Raw genomic sequence first — 18,350 nt, 5'->3', positions numbered from 1 at the left:
TTGAAAAAAGTGGGGAAGCGTTAGAGTGCTTTTCAGGTTTTACTGCTATCTAGGGCTCTATTAGAGGGATTTCTCCTTCCTTCCTGTTCTTCTAGTAACATTTGTACAGACTTGAAATGGGGATAAATCTCCGAGGAGAAAGACAGACATGCAGTTTTTTTTTTTTTGTTTTTTTTTAGTAGAGGAGGTAAAAGCTAAAATCCTTGCCAGATTTTTATTGTTCTCTGTTCCCCTCACTTCCTGTCTCATGTCCGCAGGAAGTGAGGTGAAATATTTTTAATGCAGTCCTGGATAGCAATAAAAATTTGACAGCATCCTTAGCTTCCCCACTCTATCCAAAAAAGTTAATGATAAAAAAATTAAGTTTTTGGGCCAGACCTACATTTGAAGGCAACAAGCATCATAGGTATGGAAGACACTGATACAACAAACATCTGAGAAAGGTTCTAACCTTTACCTCACTCTACTTAAAAATTTATGTGAGATATTCTATTAATTAACCTAACTCCTCACTCCCTGATATCACTAACCACTAGATAGCAATTTATGGGTGACACAGGGAAATGTTTAACATTTTACACTTTACCATTAATGAATTATGACATTCTGAATGTTTCAGTTTACTGCACTAAAAGCACAAAGGCATTCTTGGCATGCTTATTATATAATAAAAAAGAGACCCTGTCACCAGACCATTCATGTCCATAAAATATTTTATTTGTCTGTAAAAGCCTAACCTGTGTAGACATCCAAAAGCCCTGAGATTGATACTGGTCACCACCATCTTGGATATGGTATCGGCAGACCCAGAGCTCTCACTCAAGTGAAATAATATTCCCTTTCACTCATTCACATACAAGTTTATGTAGGGAGGAACAGAATATCCGGTCCAGCACAGAGAGTAATTAGACACTGTCAGAATAGCAGGGGTTTATGATATCCAAAGAGGATGTGGCTGTGTTGGAAAATTGATTCTTCTTGGAGTAGTCCCATTTACTAGTAAGTTTAAGAGGTACATTGCAAGTTAATAAAACCTACAATTGTGGATTAATTTGTTGGTACCCTTCAATGAAAAAAAAATATATACCACATTTTTTTCTATTATACCTTGAAGCTGACTAAACAAATTGTCATCCATCATAATGTATTCCATATTTAAAGAAAATCAGACTTTGCTTTTGATTCAACAGAATATTTTAAATGGTAAAACAATTGCAAATGGCATGGACAGAAATTATGGGACCATAACCCAATATTTTATGGTATAACCTTTATAGTGATTTCTATAGCTTTCAATGAGACTTCTGCACGTGCCAACAGGTTGTTTGGCTCACTCTTCTTGAACAAACTGCTCCAGCTGTCTCAGGTTGGGAAGGCTGCCAAACTGAATGTTTCAGCTCTTTCCATACATGTCCAATAAGATTCAGACCAGGGCTCATAGAAGACCACATAAGAATAGTTCTTTGCCGTTCCTGAGCCTTTTTAGCTGTGTGTTTTCAATCATTATCCTGTTGGAGGCAATATAACGTGAGGTGGTTTAGGTGCATGCTGTTCTTTCACTTTTTTTCCCTTTTAAAATAGGCTGGGCGGGAGCACTACTATCTTGAGTGGATGTCATATGACGCCCTCCAGGTGCATGCCTTGTCTGCGCCCTAGGGGGCACACAGCAGCATGATCTGTCACTCGCTGTGACCGATCGTACTGTGCTGGCCCTGGTACTATGAGATCGCTGTGACCAATCTTTTGACAGCGATCAAATGTCAATAGTACACAATGGCTTTCATTCATAGCCATTAATTGTGTTCTTTTTGATCTCTGTGATATGGTACAGGGACCAATCATAGCGGACCTGTACCATGTGATGGCTATAGCCAATCACAGCTATCACAATGGCAATCTCACAATCATAGTGAAAAAAAGTCCTGATCAAACCCCCAGAGCAGTACACATAGCATAGAAAAAAATGTAAAAAAAAAAAAAAGGGAAAAAACAAAGTTAGAAAAATTGAAATATATATTACTGTCACCAATATCCATAATCATTGTCACATGATGACACTGTACTGCTCTGGTGACAGTATGTAAAAAAAAAAAAAAAAAAAAAATTGAAGAAAAAAACTAATTTTATTTAGTTTCTTTATTTTCCAAAAAATTGTGGCAAAAAATGACAACTGCAAAAAACTCACCATTCCTTTTGCTAAATACCTTGGTCTGTCTACTTTCCAAAAAAGGGGTCATTTGGGGGGTATTTGTACTGTGCTGGCATTGTAGGGAAAGGAGACTATTTAGTACAGTACATCAGGACTGATCAATTTTCAGATATATACACCAAAGTTTTTAGACACTATTGCTTTCACACAGACTAAATAATATGCACTGATTTGAGTTTTTTTACCAAAGAAATGTAGCAGAATACATTTTGGTCTAAATTTATGAAGAAAGATTATTTGCAAAATTTTATTACCGAAACAAAGAAAAACTTGCTTTTTATTTCAAAATTTTGGGTACTTTTTAGTTTTATATCGCAAATAAAAAATAAAAAAAAAACGCCCAGTAGCGAATAAATTCCACTAAATGAAAAGCTCTATCTGTCTCAATAAGGATTCAACATTGACATGGGTACAATGTTGCATGACTGAGTGATTGGCATTCAAAGTGTGACAGGATTTAAGGAGGTTTCACAGGGACATAGGAATAGGTATGAAGACTACTACAAGGTGCATCACCTAGAAATGTTTTAGGTCATTAGACTTTGTTTTAGACTTTTCATGATCTCTGCATCAATTTAACAAATGCAAGAGAAAAGTGGAAATTTGAAGACTCTTTTATTAGAAAGTAACAGGACATACAGTACATACATTGGAACTCCAATGCCTTATGCAGATGGGTGAATGGTTTGCAGTCTGTTGCATTTAATATTCAGCCAGGGCATGCCTAGCTTTTAGATTTTATAGTTTCCCATTTGGCAGGCCACTCCTGCATGGAAAGCTTTGCAAACGGGGTGATATGTTCACACCCAACTGGACAGCACATCACTTACCTGTTTGCCATTGGCAATTCAGACTTTTTTTGTCACATATTTAGTTTACTACACTTTGTCGAAGGACTTCTGGTTATGTGGACTATGTTGTACTCACTACCATTATGGTATTTATGTATGTTCACCATGCGCTACATTTTTACACTATTCATCACTATGATAGCATCATTTTCTTTTCTTCGCAGGTAAGTTATTTCAGAGTAAATTGTGGTTTCTTCCTTTTTTGTTTTGGAAGGGTACCATCAAATTAGTCCACAATTTGATCCATTACCTCTGACTGAGACCGGGCTTTATGACACTGGACAATACGTTTTGTTTGGGAATTATTTGATAGTTTCAAGATTTCATTGTGCTTCGAACAGATTCATGACACCCAGTGCCAGACACCGCAAAGCAGCCCCAAAACATAACAAAGCCTCTTCCACATTTCACAGTATGTTTGGTGATCTTTTCTTTGAAAGCTTCATTTTTTTTTTTTTTTTTTTTTTTTTTTTTGCATTTTAGCACATTCTAGTCTAGACTTTTTATATATTCTTTTCTATAGTGGATTCTTCCTTCCACTATTATTCAAAAAGCAATTGAAGTACCTTTTTTTTTTTTTTTTTTTTTTCTTGGAATTCAGCTTGTACTTCTTTGAAAAATTTCCTTGGCTCTTGGTCTACTATTTGCACTATACTTCTGTTAAATCCGTGATTGATTTTCTTCTTGCAACCATGTCCAGGGAGGTTGGCTGCACTCCCATGGCCTTAATTAGACATGTGCATGACGAAAAAATTAGTTTAGTTTTGATTCGTTAATCTAGTTATTTTGTTTAGTTCAATTCGGAATTTCAAATTTTTTTTCGAATTTACAATTGGATTACAATTCAATCTGAATTTCCGAAATATGCATGAATTTCGTTTACGTTATTCGGGGCATTCAGTAAAATTTGTTTATATTGCAATTCGGGTATTCGGATATATCCAAAAAAATTTGTCCGCATATTAATTTCATAACGAACCGCACATGTCTAGCCTTAGACCCCTTTCACACTGAGGTGTTTTTCAGGCGCTACAGCACTAAAAATAGCGCCTGTAAGGCGCCTGAAAAAAGCCTCAGCTGCAAACCCAGTGTGAAAGCCTGAGTGCTTTTACACAGGGGCACTGTGCTGGCAGGGCATCACAAAAAGTCCTGCCAGCAGCTTCTTTGCAGCGGTGAATACACCGTTCCTCACCATTGAAAACAATGGAGCAGTGCTGCTATACCGCCGGCAAAGCACTGCTACAGCAGCGTTTTGCGGGCTGATTTAACCCCTTTTCGGCCGCTAGCGGGGGTTAAAACCGCCCCGCTAGCAGATGAATAGCGCCCCTAAAACGACGGTTAAGCAGTGCTAAAAATAGTGCCGCTTTACCGCTGATGCCCAGGGCGGCTCAGTGTGAAAGGGGTCTTAATCTTCTTAAGATTTAAAGCTGTAGTCACAGGAACCTCATGCTGCTTGGAGACAGTCTTAAAGTCTTTACCTTTTAATATACTAGTCTATCATTTTATTTCTGATTTCCTTAGACCGCTCTCTCTTTTGCTTTCTCTGGTCCATGTTCAGTGTGGAGCACACATTGTACCATAAGCAGCGTGACCACTTTTTTCCATTTGAATGACTACATGATTGAAGATATGTGTGATACTAATTAAAGAAAAGACTTTGTAATATCACTATGATCCCATTAATTATATGGGTATGAACAAATCTGTCCTCGACATTTTAGACTATCTTTGTACAAAAGGCAATAATTTTATCTTTTTCACACTTTTCTTTACTTGACTTCCAAAAGTCTGGCCATACGCTATGTGATGGAAAGGGCTCTTGGATGAAGTAGTTATGGGGCATGCCTACATGTGTAGGAACTGAGCTTCTAGCAGCTGCCCCATGAGAAGTTTTACAAGTCAAGTGATAATATCATAGGAAATAATAAAATCTGTTTCTAAACTACAGGAACAAGGTAAAATTTAAAAAAATGTTGGGCTATGCTCTAGGAAGGAAGAGAGGTTTGGGGGTAAATAGGGGTAATGCCTGGACTTAGACTTTAACTCTTTATAAAAGCAGTATGTGGTTTTACATTTTCTTTGAAAAATAAATAATTCTGAAAGCTGCAGATATGCAGAACACACTTGTCAGTGCTTTTAGTATTTACTGACTAGGCCATGACTGCCTCCTAATTATGTACTTACTATATTACTCTTAGTAGTTTGATTGTAAAGCAGTGAATTTGACTTCCACCAAGCATTCTCTGGTGTTGAATCAGTCATTGTCATTTAAAATACATGAACATGGAAGAATTTGCTACCGACTGTTTGCTCAGTGTCAGATTCACTGCTTTAAAGATATGACTCTTAAAATAATTGTTGTTTGTTTTTGCTAGTTACTGGTCTGTGATCTCTAACATGCCACTAATATATTGCTGGAGAGAGAGTCTCCTGCTTTAGAACCTGTAAACTTGCCATAAGTGGCGGCGCTTTGCTGGCGGTATAGCAGCGCTGGCCCATTGGGTGACAAAATGCTAATTGGCAACTGTAGCAATAACAAATGGGTCTCTGTTGTGTAACACATTTTATATCATGTTACAGCTTTATTTAGTTCACAACATGCAATATACTGGTATGTAGGAATTGGTGCTTTTGCATTATTTTGGAAATAGCGGTGTATAATCTGGATTTCCCCTTCACATGTTCAATCCAGTGAAAATTGATATGTTGTTTGAGTTCTTGGCTGTCCTACTCAAGAAGGATTTTTATTTATCTACTCGACTTCTCTCATAATGTAAAATAAATGTAATTATGGGGCTGTAATGGCAATGACAGATGAGTGGTCCTGGGTACTGTTAGAAATTATCGATATTCAATAGCTTATAATGATGAGAAAAGTTCCAAGAAAGTCTGTTCAGTTCTTGTGTAAAAACTCAAATTAATTCAATAATAAAATAGCAAAATATTACAAGAACAATATCAAAATGTAGAATGTAAAAATAACACCAATAATGTAGTTATAGTCCTAATATGAAGATTGAAGTGTGTGTGTGTGTGTGTGTGTGTGTGTGTGTGTGTGTGTGTGTGTGTGTGTGTGAGAAGCTTCCTCGTGGTGTGTCTGAAGCAAATTTGCCCAACTGTGCTTCTGTTCCTAGCTTTTACTCCTAAAATCTGACCCCAACTTTATCTTTAAAAGGGTTCATTTAAAGTTCCGCTGAGTCTTATTGTCCTACAGACTCTTCTAATGAAAGCTAGCTTCCACTCCCCTCACTGAGGCCTGGCTGTTGAAATACAAGATGAAACAACTACGCTGACATACCATAGGAATCCCTTGATTAATATCAACCATCTGTACAACATATACTTATACAATTGTAGCACACTCTACCAGTAGGTAGGTGCTAGTAAGGGTTATTTTACTAGGGTTCAGAATAGGCAAATTTAGGCAGGCCTATGCTGCAAGCTAGGCATTTCTGTTTTGATCTAGGGGCTGGGAGTGGTCAGACTAGCAGTGGATGTGACCACCTGTGCTCTAGTTCTGGGCCGCCTCCCCTGCTATCGGAGAGAAGATTCTGGAAGAGGGGCTGGGCCTGGAACTGGAGTGGCAGGCAGCTCATGTGGGATCCCTGACCAATTCCCATCTGGTATTGGCAGGGGGCAGACCTCCTATATTAGCTGAAGTGATATGCCACTGAGGGAGAGAAGTCGGCTGAGTGAAGTGAGGAATGGAATGCTAGGCAGCAGCAGGAGGACACCCATCGGTGTGCCGATCACAGGAGAAGGCTCGGGGAGAACTGTGAGGGAACATTGCCTCTACACGGTCATTGGCAATGTCTCTGCCACCACACGGTCGGTGGTAGGGAACTTCTGGAGCAGAGGGACAGGTGAAGCTGTCGGAACGCATGATCCAGTCAAGTTCCTCATCAAGGACTCAGGGCAGTGGAAGGTCAGTGAGTGTTACCACACTGGTCAGTGAGTGTTACCACAGTGGAGGGCTGGATGTGCCAGGAAGTCCTGTGAGGGAACTCTGCTTTTACACGGTCATTAGCAGAGTCTTCATCATACACACAGTGGATGATGGGGAGTCCTGGATCAGAGGCGAGACTGTGGGGATCTGTGTCAAATCGATGTGGCCTGAGGGCACAGGATTTGCAAGTTGGGCTGGCTGGAAACCGTAGTCCACCATCTAAGTCATGCTTTTAAACTACTAGGCCTCTGGGGAGAGGTTCTGCAGAACAAGTAGCGAGCAACCAGAGCCTGTAGAGGGGCTTATTCAGAGTGGGTCCCTATTACCCAATAGAAGAAGATGTGACATACTTTAATACTGTAACTACAAGTTTGAGCAGGGGGAAACTAGTGTGGGTAGAAGGAAACAAGTGCAGGAGGAGTAACGGTCTGCATGGAGATGTAGGAGATTCACATTCAATGTCCATGCACATCTAATCTTCTGGCTCTAACATTGTGCTGTTGTGCTCAGATTATAAATATGATGCAATAATAAATCCTATGGGCATCCCATATTCCCAATCCCTATCCAAGTTGTACCCCCCAATAAAACAAATGTAGCGCAGCCCTGAAGGAGCTGCTGAATTAGTTGTTCAATCTGCCATTCACCCTGCCCCATCCCCTTGTCAATCCTTAGACACATAACAGTCAATTACTCCTTTTTTCTTTGCTTTTATTGATGGGATGAAACTTTGAGAGATATCAGGGATGTATGAGATTCCCATAAAGAATTAAAAAGGATAGATAGACTATTACTTCCAGTTAACAAGGCGAATCACTCTGAATGATTCCCTTGTATTGATTCTCACTGCAGTCTATCTGGCTGAAGATTTACTACTCTGAATAGTTTCTCTGCCCTACTTGATGTGCTTCCTTTGGGGTATTAATCCTCTAAGGTCGAAGGGCTGCACCACCTTCTTCATGACCCGCATACCAACACCCTTCAGTCTTTGGAAGTTATAGAAATGTGAACTGAACACATAATAAAACGACTGACTATTGCTCCAGCCCATCCATTATTGTCCATACTGTGTTCCACAGTCACACAGTTTGTTATGCTACTCTCTCTAGCGTTTTTACTTCTTTGAACGTTACACTGACTTTCTCTTCATATCAAAGTCCCATGTTCTTCAGTCACAGGAATCCGATAAGCGGGTTCACTTCCGCCTCTTTACTTCTACTTCCTCCATTGGATCCTCTTTACCATCAAGCACTGAGTTCCCCGACCACAGCAACCTGATGCACTCCACAGGGATGAAGATCCATCCCTCCTCCACGCACACAGCACATCCCCCCTGCATGGGGTTGCCCGGTATGGCCCCTCAGCATGCCATGCTGTCTTTCTTGTGCCTCACACAGGAGAGCCTGGAAGCATGTGACCCCAACTTTTATATAGGAGGCCTGCCCTCTGCCAATGCAAATTAATGATTGGGTCAGAGCCCCCCACATGAGCTGCCTGCCACTCAGGTCTCAAGTCCAACCTCCCTTCCAGAAAAATTCCACTGAAACAGGAGAGGATCTCTGAGCCACAATGCAGGTGATCACACCTCCCACTATACTAACACTCCCACTCTCCTTGATCAAAACAAACAGGCCTGGAATAGGAACACAGGCCTGGCTAAATTTGCCTGAAACTGGATTCTGTCACTAGAACACTTCTAGATCACCTACCTTTAGGTAGTGACTGCTACACAAAAATAATAAAACCAGCAAAAGACTGTTCATTGGCTCTGGAAGTGATGTATGAAATCTGGCAGTGGGGTGAATTGGTGGATTGTTTGTTATTAGCTGCAACACCATGGCTACACTATATATATATATATATATATATATATATATATATATATATATATATATATATATATATATATATATTACATAAATCAGTTTGTATATTATAGTCAATGAAAGGTAGGTAAATATAAGAACCAGAACCCTCACTAAGTGGAAGAGTGAGTTTGTTAAATCAGCAGTGCTTCCACCCAGGACAGGGCCTCTGTAAACAGAGGGGATTCCCTTCTTGCCAAATTAACCAGTAACCTAATCAAAGTAATTTGGGAGCAGATGGAACTACTGCAAACAGCATTTAACATTATCCATGAATATATAGATGCACACCAGTTTGGAAATAATACAAGCTTTATATAAGAAAAGATTATTAATAGCACATTCAATGTACAAACCATATTAGTAGCGAATTTGCACATACACTGGGTATAGAAAAGAATCATCCCACTTTTAAAATAATCACATTTTGTTGCTTTGCAGCCTTACGTGAAGACAGACACGGTTTTTGTTTTATATAGCTGTATTTACTCAGTGCAACTTATAACATCCAAGTGAAAGATGTAACACCAACATGTCAAAAAAAAAAAAAAAAAAATCCGAATCGCTACATTGGAAAAAGGATCACCCCTTGTGTCAGTATTTTTTTGAACCACCTTTTGCTTTAATTACAGCCTATAGTCTGTTGGGATGTGTCTCTACTAACTTTGCACATCTAGACTCTTTGCAATATTTGCCCGCTCTTCTTTGCAGAACTGCTCAAGTTCAGTTAAATTTGATGGTGACCGTTTGTGGACTGCAGTCTTCAAGTCATTCCACAGATTTTCAATGAGGTTTAAGTCTGGGCTCTGACTAGGCCATGCAAAGACCTTCACCTTTTTTCTCCTTCAACCTCTGTGTGGTAATTTTTGCTGTGTGCTTTGGGTCGTTGTCATGTTGGAAGGTAAACCTTCTTCCCATTGACAACTTCCTGGAAGAGGGCAGCAGATTTTCCGCAACAATTTCACAGTATATTGCTCCATCCGTTTTTCCTTCTATCCTGAAAAGTGCACCAGTCCCTGCTGCAGAGAAACTCCCCCATAACAGGATATTACCACCTTCATGCTTTACTGTAGGAATGGCTTTCTTTGGATTGAGGGCTGTATTGGATTTCCGCCAGGCATATTGTTTGGTGTTGAGGCCAGATCATTCCCATTGACAACTTCCAGGCATATTGTTTGGTGTTGAGGCCAGATCATTCCCATTGACAACTTCCTGGAAGAGGGCAGCAGATTTTCCGCAACAATTTCACAGTATATTGCTCCATCCGTTTTTTCTTCTATCCTGAAAAGTGCACCAGTCCCTGCTGCAGAGAAACTCCCCCATAACAGGATATTACCACTTTCATGCTTTACTGTAGGAATGGCTTTCTTTGGATTGAGGGCTGTATTGGATTTCCGCCAGGCATATTGTTTGGTGTTGAGGCCAGATCATTCAATTTTAGTCTCATCTAACCAGAACACCTTTTTGCACGTTGCCTCAGAATCTTCAAGGTGCATTTTGGCAAAGCTCAGTCATGACTGCATGTGGCCTTTTTTGAGGAGTGGCCTTTCTCCTGCAACCCTCCCATATAAGCCACATTTGTGGAGAATTTGTGATATTGTTGTCACGTGCACACAATGGCCAAATTTGCCATAAATTCCTGCAACTGCTTTAGAGTTGCTGTAGGCCTCTTGGTAACCTCTCTGACCAGTTTCCTCCTGGCTCTTTCATCCAGTTTGGAGCGACGTCCTGATCCAAGGAGGGTCTGCGTTGTACCAAATTCCTTCCAATTCTTAATAATAGACTTCACCGTGCTTCTAGGCATTGATTAAATCTTTGCCATTTTTTTGTATCCATCTCCTGACTTGTGCCAGTCCACAACATTATCCCGGAGATCTTTTGACTGTGCCTTGCCACCCATAGTTGATTGTTTGCTTCAGTTGCACTACCAGGGACTGAAACTCTCCAGGAAAGCTATTTTCATGATGACTACAGCTGATCAGAGTTGAAAGTAAAATGGCTTTGTGTGCCATTGAGAAGGTGATTGGCTACAACTGATTGGGTTTTCAAGTCATTTTTAGGAGGGGGTGATCCTTTTTCCAACTCCACAATTCTGTGTGTTTTTTTTTTTTTTTTTAACATGTTGCGGTTATATCTTTCACGTGGATGTTATACTGTAATTTGCACTGAAGAAATACAGCTGGATGAAACAAAAAAATGTGTCTCTATTCATTTCAGGCTGCAAAGAAACAAACAAAATAGGGGTCATTTACTATAGTGCTAATTAGTGGCAAAATTACCACAATCACGGTAATTAGCACTAAAATGCCGCAATCACGGTAATTAGCACCCAAACGGAATTCACTATAGCGCTGATGTATCTCTATCTCAAAGAAATTGTCCTTTCAACAATGTTGCTTCTTTTCTCTTTATTTATTTTTAAGGCCCCTTCTACACGAGGCAGATCCGTTTCAGCGGAGTCGGCCAGCTCAGCGGTAGATCTCTCCATTGATCTCCACTGAGCCGGCGGATGACAGGTCCGTCTCTGCTCACTGAGCGGGGAGAGGCCTGTCGAGCGCCGCCGATTCCTATGCAGAGATCGGACGAAAACGGACAGCATGTGAAAGGGGCCTAAGAATGCTAGAATGTGTAATGTTTTTATGTTTTGGTAAAATATATTTTTCCCTGTCTCTTGTTGCTGTCCATCTCACAAAAATCCTTACCCAAACTCACACAGGTGTCTTATAAACCACAAATACCATTTTCTGATGCAAATTTAAAATGAGTGTTTTTTATTTTTTACTTCCAAATGATCATAATTTTAGCCCAAAAAATGTGATATGTGTACCAACATCAGAAATAAAAATGGCATTCCCAAAATTCAGAGGGTAACATTACTATTCTACACTCGCACACCAAGAACCACCAAATATCACAGAATAACTCAAGAAGAATAACTCCTGACTAATGTAATTCCACTACCTATATGTCCAAAGAAATGCAGTATACGTGTACAGGGGGTCCCCGGGTTACAAACAAGTTAAGGACTGTAGGTTTGTTCTTAAGTTGAATCTGTTTGTAAGTCGGAACAGGTACAGATTTTAAGTGTAGCTCCAGCCAAAAAAACAATTTTTAAGCTTTTTGGATAGCATAGGGAGAGGTTAACATTCCTGTAACATTTGTTTTGCTGTGTGTGCCCCTGTTCAGAAGATTTCACCTCACTTTCTGTCCCAATGACAATTTGATTTTGAAAATTTTGGGTTGTTGTGGAAACAAGCCTTGGTGATAAAGCATCAGTGGAGGTACCTTTTCCCCATAATAGCTCTTACAGGAGTGAATTTCCCTTCCTAGGGGTAGATTTCCTCTCACTTCCTGTTGTCTCCCTCCGTTTGTAAGTAGGAGTCGTTTGTAAGTCAGATGTTTGTAACTAGGGGGACCCCCTGTATTTATATGTAGGAGGGTTCCACATGTAGCAGCTCGGTGGCTTACAGGTTAGCACGTCTGCCTAGCAGCCCTGAGGTTCTGGGTTTGTATCCCAAACATGCCACTTCATGTAGAGAAGTTGTCTGTTCTCCCTATGTTGTTAAACATAACTCCTGACTCAGGGCCTTACATAAATTATCTCTAAATTATTTATTTAGAGATAATTTATGTAAGGCCCTGAGTCAGGAGTTATGTTTAACAACATAGGGAGAACAGACAACTTCTCTACATGAAGTGGCATGTTTGGGACTTGAACCCAGAACCTCAGGGCTTCTAGGCAGAAGTGCTAACCTGTAAGCCACCGAGCTACACATAAATACACATATACTGCATTTCTTTGGACATATAGGTGGTGGAATTCCATTGCAAATTGTGTCATATCTTTTCCATGGGCAAGGACTAGGACAGCCTTAACATTTCCCCATCACCACTAATTGCATCCTCTTACCAAGCCAAAACCCACAAAATGACAGCTGTTTATCACTCAGCATGCTGACAGTAGCAATATCCAGCCACAGATGGCATATGCCAGAAACAGGTTGTTCATTGACTCTCTGGCCTTCCACAGTACGTCTGCATTGATTAACTTCTTTCACCCTGGGACTTAGGACAGTTTGACACCACAGAGATGCAGCCTACAAACTTGTAGCAGCACAGTGGTTAAAAGGTTAGCACTTCTGCCTAGCAGCACTGAGATCTTTGGTTCAAATCCCAATCCTGCTCCCTGGCTAGAGGTTTGTATGTTCTTCCTCCGTTGTGTTGTAAAAATTTTATTTTTTCACCAGTGATTACATTTTTGATGGGTTTCGCATAATGGAACCCCAAGAAATCGGATTATAAATCAAGCAAGTGTGGATTTGCACCAAATCTAGAACTGGGGTTTTTGCCCCAGATATGGATGTATAAGCCTGGTGTGATCCTGTCCACATATTTTAATGTCGTATGCTTATGATGGATGAGAAATGCGCTTTGTCACCAATTTGTCTGAAGCAGCGCTCACAAAGTTGTCCTTTCTCGTTTTGGACCCTCCACATGCCCAACAACGTACAAGTTTGATTTGGAGATTTTTGGGATCACTGATCATGGCCAGAGCCTACAACATTTGTTATTTGTAGGTTTACCCTGCGCGGATATATCGGCTGAGGCATTTTTTCATTTGTAAAGAGTGTGTATTCCTAATGAACAGGTGTGAGCATTTGAGGTTTGCCTCGAGACAGAAACAATTACACTGGTTGGAGGTTGTGCTAGCAATCTTAGCTAGGTTATTTAAAGGCCTGCATTTGTAGCGGGTGTTTGGCCTGAGAGGCCAGAATCTTTGTTTGCACTGTGTATATTGGGTTACAAATAGATATATGGTGTGTGTTTTTTTTTTTTTTTTTTTTTTTTTTTTTTTTTTGGGGGGGGGGGGGCATAATTCCTGACCCACACCCCACTAAGACTGTGGTTTGATTGCTTCTAAATCTCACATGTTAGACTTACAACTATGCTATGTAATGATTTAGATGAAAAGGAAGGTTCCTGCTAATTCATTCATTCCTGCTGTGTGTCAATGTAGTTTGTGCGCTGACTTTTTGGCTTTTGTATTCATTTTGTCTGTTTTTTGCTTATGAGAATCCTGCCATTTAACTTTTATAGGGGTTTGGGGAGAGTCATGCTTATTAGCTTGATTTCTATCCCTGGCATGTAAGTTTTTTTGGGGTTTGGGGCGAGGACTTCTGATCACCAATAAGGTTTGTCATGCTTGTAATAACATGCTTGTACCCCTGCTTTTCTAATGTGATTTGTTTTAATGTGTCTAATTTTTAGTGTCATACCCTTGTAGATTGTAAGCTCTTTTGAGCAGGGCACCTTCTAACTATATTGTCAAATGCTAGAGCATAATTTCCATGCCTTTTTTCTTTACTTGGCCCAAGTACGTTATGTAACAAATGTTTATACTAATGTTGAAATAAAAAGTAGATTTTTTTGGACTTTGCGTTTTGACTTTTGCAGACTCAAAATACATATTTTAGAAGTGCAAACTATTCATACCCCTTTAAATCTGTATTAAATCTAGTTGCATACAAAAGAGAAAGTGTAATGGGGAAGAACACCCCCCCAAAAAAAAAAAAAAGAAAATCCCTACTCCAATGCTGAATTCCAGGGCTCTACTAATTCTTTTGTGCACTAAGTAAGCCATGAAATATGTCAACTAAATGTGCATTCTCTCTAAGCACCAAATTAAGAAAAAAAAAAAAAAACACAAAAACAATAGTTTAAACAAAATTTGGTGTGGGGGGGGGGGCCAAAATCCATACCAGACCCTTATCCGAGCATGCAGCCTGGAGATCAGGATGGGGGGGATGAGCGTGCACCCCCCTCCTGAATCATACAAGGCCACATGCCCTCAACATGGGGAGGGTGCTTTGGGGTCCCCCCCAAAGCACCTTGTCCCTAAGTTATGGGGACAAGGGCCTCTTCCCAACAACCCTGGCCTGTGGTTGTCGGGGTCTTAAGGCAGGGGCCTTATCAGAATCAGGGGGCACCCAGTTCCTGGCCCCCCCATGTGGATGGGTATCGGGTAGATCGTACCCATTCACCCCAAAAAGGAAAAAAAAAACAAGAGCCGGTATTTGACAAGTCCTTTATTGTAAAATCACTCTGAGCTGTCCTGCCGCTGTCTCTCCCGCCACCTACTTCTCCTGCCGCCAACTTCTCCCACTGCTGTGTTCTTCCTCGCCCTCTCCCTTTCCTGACCTCCAGGCTGCATGCTCGGATAAGGGTCTGGTATGGATTTTGGGGGGGAAACACCATAATTTTTGTTACATTTTTGGCATGGGGGGGGGCCTCCGAATCCATACTATACCCGAAGGGCCTGGTGTAGACCTAGGGGGGACGCCACGCTGTTTCTTTCGCTATTATTTATTTTTTATTTATTTATTTTTTTCTGACAATTTTTTGTTTTGTTTTTTACATTCACCTATCAGCTGATGACTTGGTTGTTAAAGATGCAGTGGCCAGCTTTGTGGCCCCTTGCTTAGCAACCAGCTACATACAGTGAAAATAAAAACCGCAAAGCTTACGTATTAATCAGCAGCATATGCTGACAATAGGCGAATGCCTAATAGCCAATGCCACATGAGCATGGTTGTTACCATAATATTAATGCCTCAAATACAAAACATTATTGTATAAAATGAAAAGAATCAAACATTAGTAATTGTGTTTTCTATGCATGATTGTGCTCAGCTCTGTAGTGTAGTGGTATGCCCTGCTACCTTCAAAGCAGTGGGTTTGAATCCCACTGATGGTATCGCCTCCTAAACTTGCATTGTACTCAGCAGCATAATTAGCCAATGCACATCAGTTTGGTTTAATCCATAATTTTAACTCTTCAAATGCAATGTATGCAATGGTATGTAAGTATTCATGTAACATTAATAATATTATGGTGTAGAATTAAAAAAATCAGACTATTCAAAAATCCAGACAAAAACATTGTGCGCCCCCCCCCCCCCGTCCATACCAGGCCCATTGGGTCTGGTCTGGATTTTAAGGAGAACCCTCACGCCTAAATTAAAAAAAAAAAATGGAGTGGGGTCCCCCCCAAAATCCATACCAGACCCTTATCTGAGCATGCAGGTCAGGAAAGGGAGGGGACAAGCGAGCATCCCCTTGAACCATACCAAGCCACATGCCTTCAATATGGGGAGGGTGCTTTGGGGTCCCCCATGTTGATGGGGACAAGGGCCTCTTCCCGGCAACCTTGGCCGGTGGTTGTCGGGGTCTGCGGGGGTCTTGTCGGAATCTGGAATCCCCCTTTTAATAAGGGTGCCCCCAGATCCCATCCCCCCCCATATGTGAATGAGTATGGGGTACATCGTACCCCTACCCATTCACCAAAAAAAGTAGTGTAGTGTGACAAAAGATAATAGCCAGTTTTTGACTAGTCCTTTTATTAAAAATGTCGTCTTCGTCTTCTTCCTTCTCCTTCCCTGCTTCTTCCTCCGACTTTCCCTTCCCCCACTTCTTCTTCCGGCCTTCTCCTTCCTCCTTCGGTCTTCCTCCGGCTTCTTCTTCTGATCTTCTTCTTTACTACTTCTTCCTTCGCCGACGCTCCTGCCATCAACCCACTGAACATAAAAAAAAAAAAAAAAAAAAAAAAAATGACCCCCCCCAACGCTGTGGCCCGCCGATCTGTCTGCTTAAATGGTGCACATTTCATGTATAACTATGGGGAGTGGCCATCAGATGATGTCACCTGGTGATCCCACACTCTCGTGACATCACTGACCCATCATGCCCTGGGTGGTGAAGTCAGCAGTGGGCACAGCATGTGGTGATTCTCAGGGCAGTAGAATGGCACAGCAAGAGTTAAATGTCTAGAGAGCGGAAATATGGCACAGCTAAAGGGAAGCCATCAATAAGGCATGGCTATAGAAAATGATCCTCTTTGCAGTAATATGGCACAGCAAGGGGTAGTGATCCTCAGGGCAGTTGAATGGGAGCATGGGTTAAGATCTATGGGGAGGAAATAGGGCACAGAAAAGGGAACCGTCCAGAAGGCAACAATACGGCACAGTAAAGGATAATGATCCTCGCAATTGTAATATGGCACAGCTAGGGGAGGTGATCCTTAGAGCAATAGAATGGCACAGCAAGGATTAATCATTCATAGAGAGGAAATATGGCATTGCAAAAGGGAAACGATACACAGGGCAACATTAAGGTACGGCAAGAGGAGAAAATCTTCAGGACAGTAGTATGGCACAGCAAGGGGAGAGACAGGAGGTTCAGGGACTCATGATGGCCCCGGGCTGCTGGTGAGGCGGTTTGGGTGACCGAGGGCTGCTTCAGAAGGGATTGTGAAGGGAGGTCCCTGGGCAAGTGTCCGCTGGGTTCGGAGTGAGATAGGAGCGCTGAGCACCCTGGCCATGGATCAGCAGCTGAGGAGAATAGAGGGCAGAGGCAGAGAGGCAGCTAGGCATCTAAGGTAGCTCCTGGAGGCCTGACCTCTGTCTGGGGTCCTCATATGTAGCATCCAGCGGAACTGGCACATGCTTTGCATGCGGGGGTACCTCTTCCCGTGTGCGTGCTCATCTGGGACCAGGCGGGGCTTTGTTCATGTAAAAGTCAACATTATGGCGGTACCCTGGCTTAGAGATGAGCTGTACACTGTGTGCAGTAGTTAATAGTTTCTCCTGTGAGCATTTTATCTCGTAACACTACACACCTTCCTTGATGTATGCTGCATTTAGGAGGGACACTGCTGAGCCCATGCCCTCTCTATTAGTCCAGCATAACTCTGCCATCTCACTCCCAGTGACAGAATAGGGCCCCGCCAAGCACTAGCACGGACCTCATGCATGCTCAAAATGCACGCTATCTCTCTCTCCTGTACCATGCTGCTAGACATATTGAGTCTCCGTACCACGGGTCCTGGTTACATTTGGGGAAACTGACTGCTAGGGAGGGAGGCAAAATGCTGGCCCCTCTGCTACTGGAGGACTTGTCACTAGACATGTGCACAGCCAAAAAAATTCGTTCATTTTCGTTTTCGTTTCATTAGTTTATTATTTTTTTCGTTTTTCGGGTCATTCGTTATGATTGCGATTCGTAAATTCGTTCATTCGTAAATTCGTAAATGCGTTCATTCGTACATTCGTACATTCGTAATTCGAACATTCGTGATTCGAACATTCGTAATTCGAACATTCGTAATTCGAACATTCGTAATTCGAACATTCGTTCATTCGTACATTCGTACATTTTTACATTTGTACATTTGTACATTTGTACATTCGTAAATTCGTACATTCGTAAAATCGTACATTTGTAAATTAGAAAATTCGTAAATTTGTAAATTCGAAGTTTGAAAAACCAAAAACCCCGAAAATTCAAAAATCTGAAATAGTAACTAACTATTAAATTATAGGTATTGTAATTTCCTTTCAAACTTGACTGTCAGTGAACGTAACAAATACAAATTTATCCGAAGTTACGAATTATCCAAAATGAAGGCTGCATTTAAACAAATG

The 18,350-nt window shown here is 41.2% G+C and overlaps 1 protein-coding gene across 4 annotated transcripts in view; it reads left to right on the top strand.

Annotated features, from left to right (window-relative positions):
- Positions 1 to 18,350, top strand: part of GGT1 (gamma-glutamyltransferase 1) — a 336,039-nt gene that overhangs the window by 199,319 nt on the left and 118,370 nt on the right. The window lies entirely within an intron of this gene.

This window comes from Aquarana catesbeiana, linkage group LG01 (genome assembly GCF_042186555.1).
Source record: "Aquarana catesbeiana isolate 2022-GZ linkage group LG01, ASM4218655v1, whole genome shotgun sequence".
Classification (NCBI taxonomy): domain Eukaryota; kingdom Metazoa; phylum Chordata; class Amphibia; order Anura; family Ranidae; genus Aquarana; species Aquarana catesbeiana.
The sequence above is the reverse complement of the archived record's forward strand: the minus strand, read 5'-3'. Positions and strand labels throughout refer to the sequence as shown.